Raw genomic sequence first — 26205 nt, 5'->3', positions numbered from 1 at the left:
AAAGCCATAATACAAGCATCTTTATAGGCATGTTGGAAACGTACCGTTGCTTGCAGTTCATCAATCTTGCTCCTAAGGGACTGGACGTTGGCCATGACGATTGACGGGAGAGGAATCCGGTTTAGACGTAGCTTTCTCAGCCTCACCCGTACCCCTCCTTTCTTCCCTCTCTTCCGTATTTTCCGAGGATTACGATCCTGAGTGGTAAGAGGTCCCGTATTATTATGAACACCGTTTCCATGCGGCGGGCATTGGTCCACAGGATAACAAACATTGTAAGGCCGATGCCTCTGAAGAAGAAACTCTCTGCCATACTGGATCCTCACCGGCTGTTTAACCCTCTGAGGTCGGCAAACGCGCAGGCGCGTTTTGCTGGATTTTCTCCACATTGTAGCACTATAAACTTAAATTACTCCGTCATTTATGGTCATACAGAAAAAAGAAATATAAAAAAAGAATCTGTGATATTTCTACTTTTGTATGTGTCCACTTACAATCAAATCAAAACATTGTGCTTTTGTAAAATAAAGAAAATAAACAGGGTGTGCGTTCTGCCTCTCCGTCGCGGTGAACTTTTTTTTCTTGAGCACGTCTATAAACTGAAACAAAACTCAGCGAATACTTGTCACACATTTATGAGCCATATACCTTTATAAACATTTAAGTGTGTACTTTTAAATGATCGGATTCAAACTGAAAACAAATATTCTCTGTTTAAGTAATTTGTATAATACCAACAAGATGTCCAGCTTCTCAAACGCTTCCTAATTATTTTTTAATTTACCACGCCCACTCACGCAAAAGAGATTCACATGCAAATCTCCACATGGAACGTGATCGCGCTCATTAGGCCTACAGTACCTCAAAAACAAAACACCAAAACACTTCACAAGTCTCTGCTTTTAGACGCGCCTGAGCTTACATTGGATTTACATCAGAAGAAGAAGAACGCGATTTGAAGACAAGAAAGATGTAAGGTAAGAAATTCTTACATATTAGTTTGTTATTGTTGCATAAATTTCACATTGCAGTTGAACTGTTGCTAGATATATGGTGAATATTATCATATTTAGACCCGTGTTTACTGTTACTGTGTTTGTGGATATCTGCTCAAACGTAGATATGTATATGGTAACCATAATGTTTTATATTTGAGTGCGATCGTGTTTGAATGTATCATATTTTGGATCGTGATCACGTTTGAATGTATCATATTTTGCAGCGCGATCGCGTTTGAATGTATCATATTTTGGATCGCGATCGCGTTTGAAAAGCACCAAACGGCTTCATGTTTTTAACTATTATCTCATTTCATATCATCATAACGAATGGAAACATTTGAAGTAACATGATAATCAATATATTTTTCTCTAGCTTAGTTGTTACTGAAATCTTTTGGAAGATTTATACTGGTTATTGTTATTATTATTTTATCCAGCACTGCGCATAGCTTATGCCTACAAGGCAAAACAAACCTGGTGTTCATTATATTATATTACATATTGTTGGAAACATTTGTGTTTGTGTGTGTGTGTATTCTGTGAATTTTAAAAAGCAATTTTAACCAGAAAAATCTAAAATTTATTCCCAAAATCGTGCAGGCCTTTCTCTTGATATCAGTAAGTTCACTTTTTTTTTTTTTTCAGGGCCCAGATGCCACTGAGGACTTCAACATTCACATGAGTCTCTGTACATGAACATGGTAAAATGAAAATCAAACACCTTGGAAATGAAAGGTATGTACAATGTTTTTAGGAATGGCACAAAGGTCTCTGTCTTTGGATCATTGTTTTCAATAAGTGCTTTTTTGGCATTTGTTGTGTATCTTTGGATTATGTTGTGGTGTAAATAAATCCAAACAATTTAAAAGCCATTCTTTTTTAAATCTCCTCATTTACAGTATTGTGCAAGGTTGCTCAGAATGACAGGGCCTGATAGCTCCTAATAGGGCCGTTAGGGGAGGGTCTTTGTCTTTCTCAGGTGTGAAAAGCTTACATATTAATGAGCTCCCGCATAAAGCTTTTTCACACAAAACACGTCGTGACATTTTTAAATCAATATATTGTCTTATCTGAATGAGCAGTCAGGGTGATTTTCACATAGTTTTAGAGCAAATATTCTAGGCTACGTGATACAATTTTCAAAAGTCTTGTGAAGAAATATGTATGGGTTTCATGGCCTTATTTCAGTGAGAATTTTTTTTTTGTATTTTCACAAACCACGCATAAATGTCATTATCTCAAAACTACAAACTTTTACATACATGCTGCTGATATATTATTGTAGCAGAGTTTGTGCTGAATACAGTGTAATTAGACTTTAGCCATGAAAATGTCACAAGTAACAGAAATAATCAGAAATGTCAGAGCATGTCAGAACACCTCCAGGGCCCAGAAAACAGCTCAGACCTCAGAGGGTTCACCAGCTCAGATGACTGAGGAACAAGAGGGTTTGCTGTATACCTGGGTGTCCAGAGCCCGGAGAGGTGTGAGCTGAGTCCAGAAGGGGTAAGCATCAGGATGTTTGTACGTAGATACACCCCTTCTGGACCTCCCGGCGGAGCAGGTTCAGTTTGCGTGGCTAGGCGAATGTCTTCATCTAGAGACCAGAGGATGGGACTGACGATCATGGCTGGTGGGGGGATGGGTTCAGGAGTAGTGGATTCCAGATCAGGTTGATGAAGACGAGAGAGAGCATCAGCTTTGGAATTCTTGTGTCCAGGTCGGTAGGTGACTAGGAAGTCGAATCTTGTGAAGAAGAGTGACCATCTAGCTTGACGAGGATTGAGACGACGAGCTTCTCTGAGATATTCAAGGTTCCTATGGTCTGTGATTACTTCGAACTTATGTTTGGCTCCCTCCAGCCAATGTCTCCATTCCTCTAATGCAAGCTTGATAGCGAGGATTTCCCTGTTGCTGATGTCATGATTCTGCTCCACCGTGGGACAGCTTTTTGGAGTAGAAGGCACATGGATGGAGTCGTGGGGGGTTCCCCTGCCGCTGCGAAAGTACCGCTCTCACTCCTGTAGATGAAGCATCCACTTCTACGGTGATTGGTAACTAGGGGTGTGGATGGATCAGGATGGGAGCGGTGGCAAAAGCTTTTTTGAGGGTGGCATATGCAGTGGTGGCTTCTGGGTTCCAGGATAAAGGAGTAAAGTCAGGGGAGAGCTGAGAAGACTGTAGTTATGAATGAATCTACAGTAAAAGTTAGCAAATCCGAGGAATCTCTGAAGTTCTTTGATGGTGACGGAATGGCCAGGTCCGGATGGCATTCACCTTCCTCTGGTCCATCTGGATGCCTCGTTGGTCTATGATGTAACCGAGAAAGTGGACAGTGGAGGTGTGGAACTCACATTTCTCTAATTTCAAGTAGAGATGTTGTTCTCTGAGGCGCTGGAGGACCTGTTTCACATGTTGACGGTGTTCAGTAAGGTTCTGGGAGAATATCAGGACAAATCGATGAAGGAAATCTCGAAATATCTTGTTCATGTACCCCTGGAAGACTGAAGGAGCATTGGATAGACCATAGGGCATGGCCCAGAGGGTGTTACGAAGGCCGTCCTCCATTTATCACCTTTGCGGATGCAAATTAAGTTATAGGCGCTTCGCAGATCCAACTTGGAGAACACGCAGGCACCACATAGCTGTTCCAGGGCAGAGGGGACCAGAGGAAGGGGATAAATTTAGGACTATAAGCAACTAGGCAGCTACAAGTCTAAGGGATTAGAATAATATGGGCAAGATGGCGCCTCTGTGGTTGGCCTGCCGTCTGTCACTCATCCTTTTACTAAACTCTCTCCTAACTTGTTATGCACTTCTGACGTATGATCGTCAAACGTTACTGAACATTCGTACCTCTATTCCTGCGGGAAAAAAGGCCGCTGTTGATCGTTTCTCCTACGAACCACACGGATCTGTGCCTTTGGATATACCAATCTGTATACGCCGCTGGCCTCTCGATCTTGCACGGAGAAAGCGCAGGAGGAAACGAGGGAAACGGGCTGGGATATCCATCCGATGGAAAGCACACCTGCGAGCTGGCTGTGGTCATGCTGTCCGCTGCTCGATGGATCTCCCCCCGCGCTGGCTCCGCCTCATTCACCCTGCAAGTGATTCGTCTGGTGGTCAAAGATTCGACTCTGTCAACATCCGCGTTCTTCATGCGCGTCAAGGAGGAGTGATTCATTCGAATCTTCGCCCATTGAACAGAGCTCACACACTCAACGTCATCACCTCACCAAAAATGGCTTTGATTAATGCTCGGTCCTTGGTGAATAAGACGTTCTTACTGAACGATTTTTTCTCCTCGCATGAGCTGGACTTCATGTTTATCACGGAATCTTGGACACAGGTGGGAGATTTAAGCCCTTTTACTGAACTGGTTCCAAATGACTGCTCGTTTTTTAACTCGCCTCGTCAAGATGGACGGGGGGGTGGCTTGGTGACTGTCTTAAAACAATCTTTTCTCGCTCATTGTAAAATGATTTCTGCAAAGGTCTTCTCCAGTTTTGAAGTGCAGTTATTAAGGCTTGAGTGGAATGGCCCTATTCTGCTAGCAGTTTTGTACCACCCCCCACAGCTTGCAAAGGATTTTATTCTTGAATTTACAGAACTAATGGGGGACATTACTACTAACTTCGATCGCTTTTTAATTGTAGGTGATTTTAATATTCATGTGTGCTGCCGTTCTAATACCCTCTCGAAGGAATTTTTATATCTTATTGAGTCCTTCAACTTAAAACAGTGGATAACTTCTCCCACCCACATCCACGGCCATACCCTGGACTTAGTGCTTACTCATGGCTTCCCCGTTTCTGAAATTGCAATATCGGATACACTGATATCTGACCATAACCCTATCACATTTAATATATCTCTCTCCGATCTGCTCTATGCACCGGCAAATGCAGAAACTCTTGCTCGGCACTTTCCACCTCAGTTTCATGTGAATTTTAATGTACTTTTTAACGAACTGAGTTCACAAATGGCGCTGGATTCTTTCTTTCCTGATCTTAATGTTGACCAACATCTGGATCTACTTAAGGACGTATGGCTGGAGGTATTAAACAAAATTGCTCCTCTGAAAGTTTTTAAACAAAATCAAAGAACTAGAACAGATCCGTGGCAAACCCCAGAGACCCGCACATTAAGACAAGCATGTAGAAAAGCGGAGCGGAAATGGAAAAAGGACAGACTTCAGTCGTCATCTAAATCACTGAAGGATTGCCTACTGGCCTATCAGTCAGCTGCAATAGCCGTAAAAGCTGCTTATTTCTCGAACATGATTTCTAACAACCATCATAGACCTAAGATTCTGTTCTCCGTCATACATGCTGCCTTAAATCCACTGTATCAACTTCAGTCATTCCTAAATACGTCAAAAACGGTAGAAATTTTCCAGTCTGGTTTTAAGTCTTTTCACAGCACCGAATCTGCTATGCTGAGAGTGTTAAACGACATTTTAGTTGCAACAGATGCTGGAAACCCTGTGGTTTTAGTATTATTAGACTTAACAGCAGCCTTCGATACTGTCAATCACTCACTGCTCCTATCTAGATTAAAACATTTGGGACTCAAAGGTTCAGTCTTAGAATGGTTTAATTCCTATTTAACCGACAGATATTTTGCAGTCAAGATTGGCAGTTGCACCTCTTCTGCTGCCCTCCTTGAAACTGGTCTGCCTCAGGGCTCTATTTTATCCCCCACGCTTTTTTCTTTATATCTGCTTCCTCTGGGCGCGATTTTAAGAAGACACGGTGTCTCCTTTCATTTTTATGCGGACGACACCCAGATCTATTTGCCGATTAAAAGAAATGACCCCTCTGCACTTAAATCTCTAATGAACTGTCTTGATGAGGTAAAGCTCTGGCTTGCAAATAACTTCTTAACATTAAACGATTCAAAGACGGAAGTTATAGTTTTTGGCCCATCTGACAAATCTGAGTTTGACAGCAGCATTTTGGGCAATTTGTCGGTTTTTAATAGAAGCTGCGTACGAAATCTGGGAGTTTTCCTTGACAGTCGCTTAACTTTAGAGAAACAGGTGTCCTCTGTTGTTGCGTCTGGCTTTTATCAACTCCGCCTTCTTGCCAAAATCAAACATTTTATTCCTGAAAAATCCCTTGAGACAGCCATCCATGCGTTTATAACTTCACGCTTGGATTACTGTAACTCCCTTTATTGCGGCATTTCAAAAGCCCAGCTCACACGCCTTCAACTTGTTCAAAATGCTGCGGCCAAATTTCTTACGAAAACACGTAAATTTGATCATGTCACACCCATCCTGCGAGCTCTACATTGGCTACCTGTCCAATATAGGATTGATTACAAAATTCTCCTACTCGTGTTCAAATGCCTGCACCATCTTGCTCCAAGTTATCTATCAGAACTCATACACTTATACAGCCGGTCCCGTGTCTTAAGATCCAGTAATCTTAATATACTTGCTGTTCCTTGCACAAGGTTGAAACGTAGAGGAGAACAGCTCACTCGCTACCAGTTTTTAAATCCCTACTGAAAACTCATCTATTCTCCTTAGCTTTTAATACCATCTAAGTGTACTCTCTTCTGTAGCCTATAAATTTTAATGTGATGTTGAATAAATGTCTATAGTTCAATTGTCTAATACTATACATGTAACCTCTCAGCTGTTGTGTATTTTAACCGTATGCTATGTTCTATTTAATGATTGTACAGCACTTTGGTCAGTCCTGTGACTGTTGAAATGTGCTTTATAAATAAACAAACTCAAACTCAAACACATAAATGTACTTGATGGTCTGTGAGTTGAGAGTCCGGTAATCATTTTCTTTGGGAATCGCTGATCGATTGCTCCTGTCTGCCTCGCTGCCTGCTGTGAGTGTGTTTGTGTGCTTCGGTGCGGTAAACTCCGTCTTAGCCTTATATTTCTTTGTTTTGAACCATCATTTTACTACTATTTCTAGTTGTTTATACTACTACATTTTACCCAACATTTCAGATTAACCTGACATCGCTAGCTTTTGTTATTAGTACTACTAGCACAAAACGCTAGTAATTCGCTAGCCTGTTAACGCGCCACCCGTGCGCTCAGCTATTTTATTTATTTATTTTTCTCTCGCGCGTCCGCGCCTTTGAGTTCATAAAAAGCTCAGGTGAGTAAGAATCACTCAACAAACACGGTGAGTAATGTCTTGTCCTGTTATTATCACTTGCACTTCATGTCACATGTTTAGTATAGCCTTCTCTGTCGACAATATAGGATTTATATGTGATAAATGTAAGGAGACAGTTAGGTTGACAGAGAAGATTTCAGAACTAGAAACACGCATCCAAACTTGAATTGAGGATAGTAAGAGTGCTAGTGCTTTAGATGTTTTGGATGCGCATCTAGTGAACACTTTACATGGCGTGGTTCCGGCTGAAGTAGTGCCTGAGCAGCCGGGCAAATGGGTGACAGTGAGGGATCGCTCTAGTCGCGGATCTAAAAAACACTCTTCCGTTCCGATTACCATAACAAATCGATTTGCCCCGCTCAGTGAAACACCCACTGAGAATGATTGTGCCCTAGTTATTGGCGATTCTATTACACGGAACGTGAAAATAGAGACACCAACCACCATAGTCACATGTTTGCCGGGAGCCAGAGCGCCTGACATCAAAGCAGATTTAAAAGTGCTGGCTAATGCTAATCGTAAATTCTCTAAGATCATTATTCATGTCGGCACTAATGATGTTCGACTCCGCCAGTCGGAGATCACCAAAATTAATATTAAAGAGGTGTGTGAACTTGCAAGTACGATGTCAAGGACTGTAATTTGCTCTGGCCCCCTTCCTGTTCGCAGGAGTGATGAGATAGTTAGTAGATTATGTTCGCTTAACGGTTGGCTGTCTCGGTGGTGTCCGCTTAATAATATAGAATTCATAGACAATTGGAAAAGTTTTTGGGGCAAACCTGACCTGTTGAAAAGAGATGGTATTCATCCCTCCTGGGATGGTGCTGCTCTTCTCTCTAGTAATATGGCTCATAGTCTTAGAGCTCAAACATGACAATCTGGGGCTCAGGTCAGGAAGCAGACAGACTGGCTAAACCGACCGTCTGCTAGCGGCCTCCCGTCACCCAGGTCAGATAAATCCCATCACATAGAGCCTCTTTCACCTAGCTATCATCATATAGAGACTGTGTCTGTTCCCCGAATTTGGAAATCCAAAAAACGTTTAAACCCAACTAAGGTTAAAAATTTAATTGATGTTCAACAAATAAAAAACAGCTATAATACAGATGAGCAAATGCTAAAGCTTGGGTTGCTGAATATTCGATCGCTTACTTCAAAAGCACTCGTTGTTAACGATATGATTTCAGATAATAACCTAGATGTGCTGTGTTTGACAGAAACCTGGCTAAAACCAAACGATTACATTACTTTAAATGAGTCCACCCCGCAAGATTACTGTTATAAACATGAGCCTCGTCCGAAACGCAAAGGGGGTGGTGTTGCTGTAATTTATAGTAATAGTTTCAAAACCACTAAGAAATCAAGTTTTAAATATAATTCTTTTGAAGCATTGGTGCTTAATGTAAAAATATATAGTGTAAACGATAAATCACGTTTGAGATTTGTGCTGGCTACTGTATACAGGCCACCAGGGCACCATACAGACTTTATCAAAGAATTTGCGGACTTTCTATCAGAATTAATATTGACTGCAGATAAAGTACTAATTGTTGGTGATTTTAATATACACATCGATAATGAAAAAGATGCATTGGGATTGGCATTTAAAGACATTGTAAATTCAATTGGAGTTAAACAACACGTGTCAGGACCTACTCATCGTCGTAATCATACTCTAGATCTAATATTATCACACGGAATAGATGTTGATGCCGTTGAAATTCTGCAGCAGAGCGATGACATCTCAGATCATTACCTAGTCTCGTGTAAACTTCATTTAGCCAAGGCTGCAAAGCCGACTCCGTGTTACAAATATGTGAGACCTATCACTTCTGCTACTAAAGATTGCTTTATTAACCCTCTGAGGTCGACAAACGCGCCGGCGCGTTTTGCTGCATTTTCTCCACATTGTAGCACTATAAACTTAAATTTCTCCGTCATTTATGGTCATACAGAAAAAAGAAATATAAAAAAAGAATCTGTGGTATTTCTACTTTTGTATGTGTCCACTTCCAATCAAATCAAAACATTGTGCTTTTGTAAAATAAAGAAAATAAACAGGGTGTGCGTTCTGCCTCTCCGTCGCGGTGAACTTTTTTTTCTTGAGCACGTCTATAAACTGAAACAAAACTCAGCGAATACTTGTCACACATTTATGAGCCATACACCTTTATAAACATTTAAGTGTGTACTTTTAAATGATCGGATTCAAAACGAAAACAAATATTCTCTGTTTAAGTAATTTGTATAAAACCAACAAGATGTCCAGCTTCTCAAACGCTTCCTAATTATTTTTTAATTTACCACGCCCACTCGCGCAAAAGATATTCACATGCAAATCTCCACATGGAACGCGATCGCCCTCATTACCTCAACAACAAAACACTTCACTTCACTTTTCGTCGAGTTTGAAAGACGTGCCTGAGCTTAGATTGGATTTACATCAGAAGAAGAAGAACGATATTTGAAGACAAGAAAGATAAGGTAAGAAATTCTTACATATTAGTTTGCTATTGTTGCATAAATTTCACATTGCAGTTGAACTGTTGCTAGATATATGGTGAATATTATTATATTTAGACCCGTGTTTTCTGTTACTGTGTTTGTGGATATCTGCTCAAACGTAGATATGTATATGGTAGGCCTAACCATAATGTTTTATATTTGAGCGCGATCGCGTTTGAATGTATCATATTTTTGATCGCGATCGCGTTTTAATGTATCATATTTTTGATCGCGATCGCGTTTGAATGTATCATATTTTGGAAAAGCAAAACGCTCCAAACGGCTTCATGTTTTTACTATTATCTCATTTCATATCATCATAACGAATGGAAACATTTGAAGTAACATGATAATCAATATATTTTTCTCTAGCTTAGTTGTTACTGAAATCTTTTTGAAAATATATATAGGCTACTATATTGTTATTATTTTATGCAGCACTGCGCATAGCCTATAGGCTACCTACAAGGCACAACAAAACTGGTGTTCATTATATAATATATTGTTGGAAACATTTGTGTGAGTGTGTGTATTCTGTGAATTTTAAAAAGCAATTTTAACAAGAAAAATCTAAAATGTATTCCCAAAATCGTGCAGGCCTTTCTCTTGATATCAGTATGTTCACTTTTTTTTTTTTTTTTTTTTCAGGGCCCAGATGCCACTGAGTCCTGCTGACTTCAACATTCACAGTACATGTCTCTGTACATGAACATGGTAAAGTGAAAATCAAACACCTTAGAAAATGAAAGGTATGTACAATGTTTTTAGGAATGGCACAAAGGTCTCTTTCTTCAATAAGTGCTTTTTTGTTGTGTATCTTTGGATTATGTTGTGTTGTAAATAAATCCAAACAATTTTAAAAGCCATTCTTTTTTAAATCTCCTCATTCTTTATGCAAGGGTGGTCAGAATGATGGGCCCTGATAAGCTCCTAATAGGGCCATTAGGGAGGTTCTTTGTCTTTCTCAGGTGTGGAAAGCTTTCATATTAATGAGATGATCCGCCCCTTCGCATATTGCTTTCTAACACAAAACACGTCGTAAATTTTTTAAATCAATATATTGTCTTCTCTGAATGAGCAGTCAGGGTGATTCTCACATAGTTTTAGAGCAAATATTCTAGGCTACATCATACAATTTTCAAAAGTCTTGTGAAGAAATAATCAGTAGGGGTTTCATGACCTTATTTCAGTGAGAATTTATTTTTGTATTTTCACAAACCACGCATAAATGTCATAATCTCAAAACTACAAACTTTTACATACATGCTGCTGATATATTATTGTAGCAGAGTTTGTGCTGAATACAGTGTAATTAGACTTTAGCCATGAAAATGTCACAAGTAACAGAAATAACCACAAATGTCAGAGCATGTCAGAACATCTCCAGGGCCCAGAAAACAGCTCAGACCCCAGAGGGTTAATAATCTTCCTAATCAGTTTCATCATCTCAGCATCTCAGATAGCTTAGAAGAACTAGATATTACAACAGAAACGTTTAACTCTCTCTTTTCCAGCACTTTAGACACAGTTGCTCCGTTGCGCTTAAAGAAGATTAAAGAAAATAGTCCAACGCCGTGGTACAACGAGCACACTCGGGCCCTTAAGAGAGCAGCCAGAAAAATGGAGCGCAAATGGAAGAAAACAAAACTAGAGGTATTTCGCATTTCATGGAAAGAGAGCTCAATTACTTACAGAGAGGCTTTAAAAGCTGCTAGATCTGCTTATTTTTCAACCCTATTAGAAGAAAATAAACATAATCCTAGGTATTTATTTGAAACGGTGGCTAAACTAACGAAAAATAAAGCTTCAAGCACCGAAGTTTCCAAGCAACACAGCAGTAATGACTTTATGAACTTCTTCACTTATAAGATTGATAATATCAGGGACAAAATTATAACTATGCAACCGTCTACTACAGTATCACATCAGGCAGTGCATTGTAGTCTCCCTGAGGAAAAATTTGATTCATTCGTTGCTATAGGAGAGGAAGAATTTACTAAACTCATTAAATCATCTAAATCTACAACATGTATGTTAGACCCTATACCGACTAAGCTACTGAAAGAAATACTTCCAGAGGTCATAGATCCTCTTCTTAATATCATTAATTCGTCTTTGTCTCTAGGATACGTACCAAAAAACTTTAAGCTGGCTATGATTAAACCGCTTGTTAAAAAAACGCAACTTGATCCTTCAGAATTAGTCAATTACAGGCCGATCTCGAATCTACCTTTTCTGTCAAAGATATTAGAAAAGGCAGTATCCTCACAACTGTGTTCCTTTCTTGAAAGAAATGATATCTGCGAGGATTTCCAGTCAGGATTTAGACCGTACCATAGTACCGAGACAGCTCTCGTTAGAGTCACAAATGATTTGCTCTTATCATCCGATCGTGGTTGTATCTCGCTATTAGTGTTACTCGATCTTAGTGCTGCATTTGACACCATCGACCACAACGTTCTTTTAAATAGATTAGAACATTATGTTGGCATTACGGGAAATGCACTAGCATGGTTTAAATCATACTTATCTGACCGTTATCAATTTGTAGCAGTAAATGATGAGATGTCTCATCGATCACAAGTTCAGTATGGCGTACCACAAGGCTCAGTACTAGGACCGCTGCTGTTCACTCTGTACATGCTACCCTTAGGAGATATCATTAGGAAACATGGCATTAGCTTTCACTGTTATGCCGATGATACTCAGCTCTATATTTCTTCAAAACCTAACGAAACTTATCAATTCACAAAATTAACGGAATGCATAGCGGATATAAAAAATTGGATGACTTGTAATTTCCTACTTCTAAATTCTGAAAAAACAGAGTTTCTAATTATTGGACAAAAAACTTCCTCACGTAATAATCTAGAATACTGTCTAACACTCGATGGCTGCTCTGTTAAGTCTTCGTCGTCGGTTAGGAACCTGGGTGTGCTCTTTGATACCAATCTTTCATTTGAAAGTCACGTGTCTAGTATCTGTAAAACTGCATTTTTCCATCTTAAAAATATATCTAAATTACGCCATATGCTCTCATTGACAAATGCGGAACAATTGGTTCATGCGTTCATGACCTCAAGGCTAGATTATTGTAATGCTCTACTGGGTGGTTGCCCTGCACGCTTAATAAACAAACTACAGCTGGTTCAAAACGCAGCAGCTCGAGTTCTTACCAGAACCAGGAAGTATGACCATATTAGCCCAGTTCTGTCAAAACTGCATTGGCTCCCTATTAAACATCGCATCAATTTTAAAATATTGCTGATTACTTACAAAGCACTGAATGGTTTAGCTCCGCAGTACTTGAGCGAGCTCTTAACGCATTATAGTCCGTCACGTCTATTACGATCTCAAAATTCCGGCCAGTTGATAATACCTAGAATATCAAAATCGACTGCTGGCGGTAGATCCTTTTCCTATTTAGCACCAAAACTCTGGAACAGTCTTCCTACCATTGTCCGGGAAGCAGACACACTCTGTCAGTTCAAAGCCAGATTAAAGACACATCTCTTTGACCTAGCTTTCACATAATACATTATAGACTTCTATAATTTAATGTTAGGCTGCATATAGTAGGTCAGCCGGAACCGGGAACACTTCCCAAAAATCCTGATGTACTCGTTACATCATGAGAAGAATGGCATCTACGCTAATTTTAGTGTCTGTGTTTATCCCAAGGTTTTCCTGCAGCCTGCCGGATCCAGGCCGTATCCAGATCTGACGAAGGACCTTCGCCTGGACCGATGACAACGCAGTGCTGAAGTGCCAACTAGTCTCTCCCTATGGAGGATCCCACTACCACTCTACAGATAAGGCGTTGTCGGGAAAATTCGTCTCGCGGTCCTACCCCAAAGCAACAAATAAAATAAAATTCCTTATCAAAATTTAGTATTTTGTATTTTGTTTAGGCTTGGCTTGTAGGGAATTCCAAACCTGCGTATATTCAAACGCACATAACTATAGAACCCATTCTAAATGCGCATGTGAATGCCATCAGTGTTTCTCACAGGTTCGCGTTTAAAGTCTGTGTAGAGGGAATGGTGTCGTCTTAGCGGCCCCTAATTTAATAACAAATGATCATTGCGACGGAAGCAAATCAATTAAAAATAACTTTAGATGGAAATAACTTAACTCTGCTGTAAAGCCGAAACAATCTCTGTTACCTTAAATTATAGGCTTATCTCTGTAAAGCTGCTTTGAGACAATCTACATTGTTAAAAGCGCTATATAAATGAAGATGACTTGACTTGACTCAATGCATGGTCGCAAGTCTCTCCCTTCTTCGCCACAAAAAAGAAACTGGAAGTGGCAGGGGACGTTGAGGGACGAATGAAATCCTGTCGGAGTGCTTCCTTGATGTACTCCTCCATGGCCTTCTGTTCCGGGATGGACAGGGGATAGACTCGACCCTTGGGTAGAGTCGCCCCAGGTAGCAGGTCGATAGCACAGTCCCATGGCCGATGTGGTGGTAATTGCGTTGCCAACCGCTTGCTGAACACATCCTGGAACGCCCGGTATTCAGGAGGAATCTCCATCTTCTTATCGGAATCAGGACTCTCAATCGAGGTGGAATTCAAGGCGATGGACGAAGTTTCTGAACAGAACTGAGAAGGAGGACGAGGAACTTTGATCACAGGCGTTAAGCAGGCTAGGAGACAGGATTTGCCCCACTGAAGAATCTCACCAGTATTCCAGTTGATCAGCGGTTCGTGTTGAAGCATCCACGGGCGTCTCAGGATGATGTCCGCAGTGGATCCTTCCAACACCAAGAACGAGATCTCCTCAGAATGTAGGCAGTCGATGCGGAGTGTCATGGTGGGGGAGAAGTGACAGATGCGACCACGACCCAGCGGCTTACCCAGGATGGTGTGAATCTCTAGGTTCTGGGGACAGCGTTTTCTCTTGATATTGAGCCTTTGTTGCCTTTGGCTTGCTCAGTTGGGGATATTTTGGGAATATTTAATTTAATTTTATCAATCAATAAATTCCACTAGAAACAAACCTTGTTGTATTATTTTAATTTAATACTGTGAAGCTGCTTTGATACAATCTGTATTGTGAAAAGCGCTATACAAATATACTTGACTTGACTTGACTTTGTAGGAGGTTGTGGGAGATGAAGTTACTCGCTGAGCCGGAATCGATGAGAGCTTGTGCTGGAACAGTTGAACGGGACGTTACAAGGGTTACTGTGGTACGGGTCAGAGATGCAATTTTCTGAGAAAGTTGGATGGTACTCACCGCTGGGCGTGGAGGTAGAACGGGACAGTTGGAGATGTGTCCTTCTCCCCCACAGTACAGACATAGATGATTTAACCACCTCCTTTGACGCTCCGCCGGTGTAAGATGGTAACTATCTACCTGCATGGGTTCTGGTGTTGGAAGGGTGGTAGATGGTACTAGAGGTGGAGGATGCAAAGCAGGTTGGAATAATGAACAAGCAGAAAGTCGTTGGGAAACTCAGATGGATTTCTGGATGAAGTTCTCTAATCCCATATTATCATCATGAACAACCATTAGTTGACAAATCTCAGGATATAAACCTTGACGATAGGCTGTGAGAAGAGCCGTTTCATTCCATCCACTTGCCACGGCGAGTGTACGGAACTGCAAGGCATAAGAACTTAAAGAGTTTTTATCTTGTTTAAGGTGTAAAAGATGATCACGGACGGATGGAGTGGACGTGGTTTGACCGAAGACTTCTTTGAAATGCCTTAGAAATGCAGACAATGACTTAGTAATGGGAACTTCGGCTTGCCATAGCGATTGAGCCCACTGAAGAGCATGACCGGAGAGGAGTGAGATCACAAAATCAATGTGCGCTCGATCAGTGGTGTAAAGATGAGGTTGCATCTCGAATTGTAGGCTGCACTGTAGAATAAACCCGCTGCAATCTTCCGCCTCGCCGCAGTATGTCGCTGGTCAGGCCATGGGACTGGCAGAGGCAGCAGGTGAAGAAGTGGTGGGTGGTGGAGGAAGTGCATGACAACGGCGTTCACCAGGTAGCAGACACACTCTTGTCAGTTCAAAGCTAGACTAAAAACACATCTCTTTGACCTAGCATACACATAACACATTATAGACGGGAACCAGTGTTAATTTTGTTGACTAAATATTTTCGTCCTTATTTTCGTCACAAATATATTTTTGCGGACGAAAACGAAACGAAAACTAAAAAAGAAGTCACTGATGGAGACTAAAACTATGACTAAATTGATTGACATTATCGTCAACGAATAAAGGACGAGACGAAAATAGACTGTGACGAAAATCCAATCAGCAGACGGGAGAGATGCGAGGAATGAACAAAAGAACCAATCGGCAAAACGGAACAGGCGAGACTGCATGAGAAGAGAACCAATCAGAGCCTGATTTATTGAGACGTCTTTGACCGAGCTCCCGGGAAGACGGCATTCGAAGAGACGATGTCTGAAAGAGCGACAAAATGTCCACAGCCGGGAGAAAAAGAAGGGGAGACTTGTGGGCACACTTCACGTTTGACGACAAACAAAACAAAACAAAGTGTAAAGCATGCGGAGCGGTCATTAGTGGCAAGAACACAACCAATTTGAAAAGACATTTACAGACGAGCCACCCGGACATTTTCTCAAAGGTAAATTCACAACGATGTTCTTTTGTTTATTGAGCTAAACAAAATTGGAAGACTGCAGTGCATAGATGTTGTAGCATTAAATATTACGAACTGAAAAGTACTGTAAAATAGCCCCTTCTTCAAGTTAGATGAGAGCACCATACGAATACATAAAATTATGCTACATACATTTGATTAATACTAATGTTTAGTATATTTCATAATGTTCTACTTGTTAACAATATCACAAATATTTCTAGATTAGTCATGAGAAACGTGACTGTTCACATCCTATCATTATACATACTAATCTAGAAATATTGTGGTATTTAAAACATACAATATTGCTAGACAAAGGAACACCTTATAAAATCTTGTTACATTTTTTTTTATCCACCTAGCTGCCAACTTATTAAATATTTACTTTTTTCACTTTCACACATTTGCGTTTAGTGCTTTAATATTTACTGCTTGCGCAAATAAAGTGATTGCAATGAATAAATAATATAAACGTATTTAAACTATTTTCCTTTTTTATGTCACAGCTGCAGAAGTCTCCTGATGAAGGCGGTGAACCAAGCGCAAAAAAGGCAAAAATATCCAATCAAAACATTGCAGAAGCACTGTTAGGTACTACAAAGTACAAAAGCAATGCCAGAGAACAGCAAGTAAAAGAGGAGGCTATAGCAAAATGGATTGGACGTTCAGGGTTACCACTCACTACAGTAGAAGATGAGGACTTTATTCTCATGATAGAAACATTTGATAAGAAGCTGACAGTGCCAAAGAAAACAAAGATAAGCAATCTGATTGAAAAACACTATGAGGAAGAAATGACAAAGTTTAAGAAACGACTGTGTGGTGCTCGTAAAGTGTCAATTGGAATTGACCTATGGACTAAAAAGGGACTGTCTGCATCATTCCTTGGCATAAGTTGTTGCTTTTTTTGTGTTGATCAAAACAATCCAGAACACATCCTGCTTGCTCTTGAACAAGTTGCCCATCCACACACTGCCCAGTCCATTAAGGCCTGCGTGGATAAGTGCATGCAGGAATGGGGCATTTCAAATGACAAAATTGTGACTGTAATAACGGACAATGGTAGCAATATGGTAGCAGCATTTAAACACAGTACTCAAGAAGAAGAGGCTAGCTCAGATGATCAAGAGGAGTCCCCCCGAGGTGAAAGTGATTCAGAGGAGGAGATTGAAGACCATCGGTAAGCCACTTTTATTCATAATTTCATTTGACAGTAAGTTAATGTATTACCTCATTTACCTGATATGTATTTACTTTCTTTTTCGAATGCGCATGCGTCGCGTCTGAACGCGTTGTTGTCTTTGGAGCTCCATCGATTTGATTTATAATTCTTGATTTTACTCTTTAAACTTACTTATAACAAACATTTTCTACTTTTCCTCACTGAGAAGCACTACTGCTCAAACCTCAAAGTTACAACGCGGACTGTTGAGCAGACGCGTCTCAAGCCTGTTAGTGATCCAACGCTGGATACTCTTATAGGTTACGTCCGTGGATCACGGCTGAACGCGTCTTCTCAACACTCACTTACAAACATTTTTCGCCTATCGTGCGTCTACTCTACACCCGTACCACTAAAAAGACAGATTATATCTAAGACTTCAGTCATAAATTAGTATTAATATTGTTAGCATCACTGGTAGCGTAGTTGCTAACTTACTGACCATCTGTTAAAATGGCGAATATATCAGATGTAAGTAGTCTACCTTTTGGTGCAGGTGAGGACACATTTGAGCTGCACGTGGTGCAGTCTGAGCTGGAAGCTGTTGAGAAACAGATCCACGACCTTTTAGTGAGACAAGCCGAGCTGATAGACCGGCGGTTAGCTCTTGAAACATCACGCGCCGATGCACACAAATCAGAGATTAACGTTACTAACCCGCTGATTCCGACCTCGTCTACTCCGTGCGTTACTCAGCATCGGTCCCGAGCGCCGAGGTCGCGATCTGCCATGGTCTCGTTCACTCCGGCTCCAACACGCCACCACGAAGCCTGGATATTTCCGCAGCGGAAGACGCGAGTCAGGTCTAGACCAAGACCCTCTCCGACCCTCCCGGTTTTCGAGTTATCCACACAAAACCACTTCTCCCCTCTTCGCGAAACCGAACGCAATGCTGTGATCATCGGCGATTCCATCGTTCGGCACGTCCACGCTACATTAGGTAAGAGTAAGGTGCACAGTCACTGCTTTCCTGGTGCTCGTGTTTCTGAAATCGCTGCTCACGTTCCCGAGATTCTGAACGATAACGAGCGCGTCGGAACTGTGGTCTTGCACGCGGGAGTGAACGACATCAGGCTGCGCCAGACGGAGGTTCTGAAGAAAGACTTCAGGAATCTGATCGATACGGTACGCAGCACATCGCCTGATATAATGATCATTGTGTCAGGACCGCTTCCCACGTACCGTCTAGGACATGAAAAGTTTAGTAGATTATTTGCGCTAAATGAATGGTTAACGTCATGGGGCAATGAGCAGAAACTGCTCTTTGTAAATAATTGGAATCTGTTTTGGGAGCGTCCTAGGCTTTACCGTGCTGATGGCTTACACCCAAGCAGATTCGGATCGGATCTTCTGTCAGATAACATCTCCAAAATGTTAAATACCTTTTGACTAGTAACCAAAAGCCCAATTCATAGTCTCTGCTGCACCAAATTAACTGATATAAATACTAGTGTAGAACATTGCATAGAAATTGTGTCTATTCCTCGTTTAGTGCGATCAAATCATAAATCTACTGCAGGATCTAGGAAAAATCTAATTGTTATTAAAACAGAAAATGTTGCTATTAGTAAACAAAAACAATTTCTAAAGCTAGGTCTTCTAAACATTAGATCACTCACACCTAAGGCAGTTATTGTAAATGAAATAGTCACAGATAATAGCATCGATGTACTTTGCCTTACTGAAACCTGGCTTAAACCAAATGATTATTTCGGTATTTCGATATATCTACTCCATCAGGATACTCCTATAAACATGAGCCCCGTCTGATTGGTCGTGGCGGCGGTGTTGCAACAATCTATAGAGATTTTCTTAGTGTTACTCAGAAAACGGGTTATAAGTTTATTTCATTTGAAGTACTTGTACTAAATGTTACGCTCTTAGATGCTAAAAAAACATCCCTATTATCTTTAGCCTTGGCTACCGTATACAGACCGCCAGGGCCTTACGCTGATTTCCTAAAAGAATTTGCAGATTTTCTCTCAGACCTATTGGTCAATGTCGATAAAGCATTAATTGTTGGAGATTTTAACATACACGTAGATAATCAAAATGATGCGTTAGGGGCTGCGTTTATAGATTTATTAAACTCCTTTGGGGTTAAGCAAAACGTTACCGGACCAACTCATCGTTTTAATCATACACTCGATTTAATTATATCACATGGAACCGATCCAACCGATATAGACATCATTCCACAAAGTGATGATGTCACTGACCATTACATGGTAACTTGCATATTACGTACTCCTGTAATATATCATGCTGTGCCGCGTTATCGATCAGGCAGAACAATCCTTCCATCCACCATAGATAATTTTTCAAATTGCTTATCGGATCTGTCTCAGATGCTCAGTGAACCCAAACAAACAGATGAACTAGAGGAACTAACCAGCACTATGAGCACCATTCTCTCTGGAACACTGGATATTGTTGCACCTATTAGACTAAAAAAGGTCAGAGAGAAAATTAAAGCACCATGGTACAACAATACTACGCGTGTTCTAAAGAGAGAAACCCGTAATTTAGAGCGTAAATGGAAACAAACTAATCTAGAGGTTTTTAGAATCGCTTGGAAAGACAGTACGTCACGTTATAAAAAGGCCCTAAAAGTAGCCAGGGCTGAGCACCTCCGCAATCTAATAGAAAATAATCAAAACAATCCTAGGTTTTTATTTAACACCGTGGCTAGACTAACAAATAAACAAGCGTCACCTGAACAAAATATTCCGTTACAGTTTAGTAGTAATGATTTCATGAATTTTTTCACTGAGAAAATAGAAAACATCAGAACCACAATTGTAAACGTTCAATCCTCAATCGCGCCTTATAACTCAGTCTCGATTATCACCCCGCAAGAACAATTACAGTGCTTTACAACTGTAGAACAAATAGAGTTAAATAAACTTATCACTTCCTCTAAAACAACAACATGTTTATTAGATCCCATACCAACTAAACTACTGAAAGAAGTGTTACCTATAGTGGAAGAGCCTCTCCTCAATATTATTAACTCGTCTTTATCTTTAGGTCATGTTCCAAGAACATTTAAACTGGCAGTTATAAAACCACTCATTAAGAAACCACAATTAGACCCAAATAACCTAGCAAATTATAGACCAATTTCAAATCTTCCTTTTATGTCTAAAATACTAGAAAAAGTGGTGTCTGCCCAACTAGGCTCTTTCTTACAAGAAAATTACATCTATGAAAAGTTTCAGTCTGGATTCAGGCCGCACCATAGCACTGAAACAGCGCTCGTTAAAATCACAAATGATTTACTCTTAGCTTCTGACCAAGGCTGTATCTCAATACTAGTTTTACTTGATCTTAGTGCTGCGTTCGATACTATAGATCACACAATACTCTTAGATCGACTACAAAATTATACTGGTGTTCAAGGACAAGCATTAAGCTGGTTCAGATCATACCTATCTGACCGATACCATTTTGTCTATTTAAATGGAGAAAAATCGATCATAACTCCAGTAAACTATGGAGTGCCGCAAGGATCTGTGTTAGGCCCTCTATTATTCTCAATATATATGCTGCCACTTGGAAATATTATAAGGAAACATGGAATTAGTTTCCATTGTTATGCTGATGACACTCAAATATATATTTCATCACGGCCGGATGAAAACGCTAAATTATCCAAATTGACAGAGTGTGTTAAAGATATAAAAGATTGGATGACGCGCAATTTTCTTTTATTAAATCCTGACAAGACAGAGGTAATACTTATCGGTTCAAAAAACCGCCCACAAAACCTCTCACAATACAACTTTAACATAGTAGGATGTCCTGTTACTTTATCCTCTACAGTAAAAGACCTGGGTGTTATACTTGACTGCAACCTGTCTTTTGAAAATCATATTTCATGTTACAAAAACAGCCTTTTTCCACCTTAGAAACATTGCTAAGCTACGTAATATGCTATCAGTTTCTGACGCAAAAAAGTTAGTTCATGCATTCACGACCTCGAGACTAGATTACTGAAATGCTTTATTAGCTGGTTGTCCTGCATCCTCAATAAACAAGCTACAGTTAGTCCAAAATGCCGCCGCTAGAGTTCTTACTAGATCAAGAAAATTTGACCATATAACACCAATTCTATCATCACTACATTGGTTACCTATAAAGTTCCGTATTAATTACAAGGTATTGCTACTGACTTATAAAGCCCTAAACGGCTTAGCTCCAGTTTATTTAACGGATCTTCTATCGCCCTATAATCCATCGCGCTCTTTAAGATCACTAAATTCGAGGCTTTTAGTCATACTGTCACGGGGTGACAAACAGCTCCAGATCTGTATGAGTGTTTGTCGTCATAACAACTAATCGGCAGATTGGCGACAGGTGTAGGGACTTCACTCTGAGCGTCCGATTGAGGCCACTCCCGCTTTTTGAGAGGATAAAACACACGAGGAGGAGAAGGCTGGGTGTTGTGTGCTGTGCCATGTTGTGGTGCTGTGTTGTTCTTCTGCCCTGTTGATCTGGATCGTCCTCCCCCCGATCGTTGGTGGTTTCTCTCTCGTGGGGAATTGGTTACGGGCACTGCAGTTGAGGGGTTGTCTGGAAGGAAGAGGAGCGTTGTTTGAGAAGACGCGAGGACGGCCCAGAGGAATGAAATGCGCTGACTGAGCTGGAGAAGAGAGAGATGAGTAGTTAACAAACTGAATCTCATAATTGCATGTGTTCTCCACTAAATTGGGTATTGGATTGAAGTGTTTGGAGCATGTGTACACCTTTCACCGAGTGAAATATTGATTCTTTGTCGATCTCTCACCTCCTCTCCCCGATTGGAGTTCAGCGAAGTGAAGTCCGTCTGTGACCGTGAGGAAAAATCTCTCGAGTGTTCTGTCCGCCCCTGGCGATCATCAGTGCGGTAGACCAGGACTTGCGGGTGAGTGCTGGCCTTATGCACACTAGAAGAGTGAAGTTGCAGTGTTTAAATTGACGTTTCCCCTCACGATTGCATGCTTAGAGTTGGATTGCAGTGTGTGTGTGTGGAAGAATATCTTTTATTGCTGTGCAACCGCCCATGTGTCCTGGGGGTCTACTATTTACCGTGAGAGCTGAGTGAGATTGCTTACATCTACGTGCGGTGTCTAGAAAGAAGAACCTCTACGAGACAACATCACCCCATTTGAGAACTGTGTACTGCTGTTGAAGTTGATTCTGTCTGTCCTAGAGAAGCCCCGCTCAGCCTGCGACTTTGAGACTGCTGCAGTCCTAAGCCTACCTGCATGGTGTGAAGTTATCTGCCCCCTGCAGCCCACGTGAGAACGGTGTATTGCTGTTGAAGTTGATCCTGTCTGTCTAAGAGAAGCCCCGCTCAGCCTGCGACTTTGAGACTGCTGCAGTCCTAAGCCTACCTGCATGGTGTGAAGTTAGCTGTCCCCTGCAACCCACGTGAGAACTGTGTATTGCTGTTGAAGTTGATTCTGTCTGTTCTAGAGAAGCACCGCTCTGTCTGTGACTTTGAGTCTGCTGCAGCCCTGAAGCCCAACTGCATGGTGTGAAGTTACCTGTCCCCTGCAACACATTTGAGAACTGTGTATTGCTGTTGAAGTTGATTCTGTCTGTTCTAGAGAAGCCCCGCTCTGTCTGTGACTTTGAGTCTGCTGCAGCCCTGAAGCCCAACTGCATGGTGTGAAGTTACCTGTCCCCTGCAACACACGTGAGAGCTGTGTATTGCTGTTGAAGTTGATTCTGTCTGTTCTAGAGAAGTCCCGCTCTGTCTGTTGACTTTGAGTCTGCTGCAGCCCTGAAGCCCAACTGCATGGTGTGAAGTTATCTGTCCCCTGCAACACACGTGAGAACTGTATCCTGCTGTGCGAAGTCTTAATTTTGTCTGCCTTAGAGAAAGCTCTGCTCTGTCTGTGACTTTGAGTCTGCTGCAGCCCTGAAGCCCAACTGCATGGGGTGAAGTTATCCGTCCCCTGCAACCCACGTGAGCACTGTATTGCTGTTGAAGTTGATTCTGTCTGTCCTGGAGAAGCCTCGCTCAGCCTGCGACTCGAGTCTGCTGCAGTCCTAAGTCTACCTGCATGGGGTGAAGTTATCTGTCCCCTGCAATCCACGTGAGAGCTGTGTACTGCTGTTGAAGTTGATTCTGTCTGTTCTAGAGAAACCCCGCTCTGTCTGCGACTTTGAGTCTGCTGCAGCCCTGAAGCCCACCTGCATGGTGTGAAGTTATCTGTCCCCTGCAACCCATGTGAGAACTGCGTATTGCTGTTGAAGTCGATTCTGTCCCCTGTGATACTCACCTGTCTACTGCTCTCTCACTGCGAGTCTGGCACCAGTCTGGAAAGGAAGTGCACCTTGAACCCTCTACTCGCCTGTGATACTCACCTGTCTACTGCTCTCTCACTGCGAGTCTGGCACCAGTCTGGAAAGGAAGTGCACCTTGAACCCTCTACTCAACTGTGATACTCACCTGCCTACGGCTCTCCCACTGCGAGTCTGGTACCAGTCTGGAAAGGAAGTGCACCTCGAACCCTCTACTCACCTGTGATACTCACCTGTCTACTGCTCTCCCACTGCGAGTCTGGCACCAGTCTGGAAAGGAAGTGCACCTTGAACCCTCTACTCACCTGTGATACTCACCTGTCTACTGCTCTCCCACCGGGAGTCTGGCACCAGTCTGTGGAGGAAGTGAGCCGTGATCCCTCTACTCACCTGTGACACTTACCTGTCGAACGCCCTTCCACCGTGAGTCTGACATTCACCTGTGAAGGAAGTGATCCCCGTTCTCTCTACTCACTTGTGATACGTACCTGTCCAACGCTCTCCCACCGGGAGTCTGGCACCAGTCTGTGGAGGAAGTGAGCCGTGATCCCTCTACTCACCTGTGACACTTACCTGTCGAACGCCCTTCCACCGTAAGTCTGACATTCACCTGTGAAGGAAGTGATCCCCGTTCTCTCTACTCACTTGTGATACGTACCTGTCCAACGCTCTCCCCCTGGGAGTCTGACACCAGTTTGTGAGGAAGTGAGCCGTGATCCCTCTACTCACCCGTGACACTTACCTGTCGAACGCCCTTCCACCGTAAGTCTGACATTCACCTGTGAAGGAAGTGATCCCCGTTCTCTCTACTCACTTGTGATACGCACCTGTCCAACGCTCTCCCGCTGGGAGTCTGACACCAGTCTGTGAAGGAAGTGAGCCTCGATATCCTTACTCACCTGTGATACTCACCTGAGATACTCGCCGGTCCATACCCGCGGCGGTGCTGCTCCGGGTCCCTGGGAAGAAGAGGACAAGGAACTTTAGATTAGGATTTCTTAATTGCTTTTTAATATAAAATAAAGTTGCTATTCCTTTTACTCCTGCCTCTTGCCTCCTCCTTGATACGCTCCTCTGGGTGACAGTGGTCTAGGGGTGGGCGCAGTCTGGCTTGGCGCTCCACCCCGACCTGTGACAATACCTAGGATATCCAGATCCACCAAAGGAGAGAGCATTTTCACATTTAGCTCCAAAACTCTGGAATAGTCTTCCTGATACTGCTCGTTGCTCAGACTCGCTCTCCCAGTTTAAAACTAGATTAAAGACGCATCTCTTCAGCCAGGCATTTATATAATATTTTTAATCTTACAGTTAAATCCGGTCTCTAGTTCATAAACGCCAGAGGAGAACTGGCCCCCGACTGAGCCTGGGTTCTCCCAAGGTTTTTTTTTTCTCCATTAGGTCACCTGATGGAGTTTTTCGGTTCCTTGCCACTGTTGCCTTTGGCTTGCTCAGTTGGGGATACTTAATTTAATCAATCAATCAACAATACTATTGATCAGCATTACCAAACGTGGACGTTTTACACTAGAAACAAACACTGATGTACTATTTTATTTAATACTGTGAAGCTGCTTTGATACAACCTATGTTGTGAAAAGCGCTATATAAATAAAGTTGACTTGACTTGACTTGACTTTTTGGTAGCTATCAAAACATGGAGATGGATATGGAACGGATGCCATGTGTGGTTCACACGCTGCAGCTTGTGGTCCACATGCTAAACAAGGAGGCAAGTGTGAAGCGAATCCTTGACAAAGCACGATCAATTGTGAAGCTCTTTCGCAAGTCATCTGTTGCTACACAGAAGATTTTGGATAAGTGTGGCCTAATTGTTGTGAATGATTGTCCCACACGCTGGTCAAGTACATATTACATGATTGCACGACTCCTCAAAGTTAAAGATCCTCTTTGCGAAATAGCGAATGAGATGGGGTGGGACAACTTACTCTCTAGCGAGTGGCAGAAGCTCAGCTCATTGCATGAACTCATGTTGCCTTTTGCCGAACACACACAGACTCTTCAGAGTGACACGATGTCTATGTCACTGATCGTCCCTGCCCTCTTAGATTTGCATAGCCACCTTACTGATTTAGAAGAAAACACAAATCATCGGGATTTTGCCACTCTAGCACGAAAAATGAAAGTCAATTTGAATCAGCGCTTTGCCTGGGTATTAGATCCATCAGATGAAAAGTTCTCTCCACTTGTTGCTGCTGCTTTCTTTCTCAACCCTACTGTGTTTGATACTCTCCTTGATGTGGCTGATGACACCTCATGAATGTCGATGGGGAGGCCCAGCCCGCCGCCATACAAATATCGTGAATAGAAATTCCGCTGGACCAGGCCCACGAAGAGGCCATGCCTCTAGTGGAGTGGGCTCTGATACCCAAA

The sequence above is a fragment of the Squalius cephalus genome, assembly GCF_949319135.1.
Source record: "Squalius cephalus genome assembly, chromosome: 18".
NCBI lineage: Eukaryota > Metazoa > Chordata > Actinopteri > Cypriniformes > Leuciscidae > Squalius > Squalius cephalus.
Note: the sequence above shows the minus strand (reverse complement) of the source record.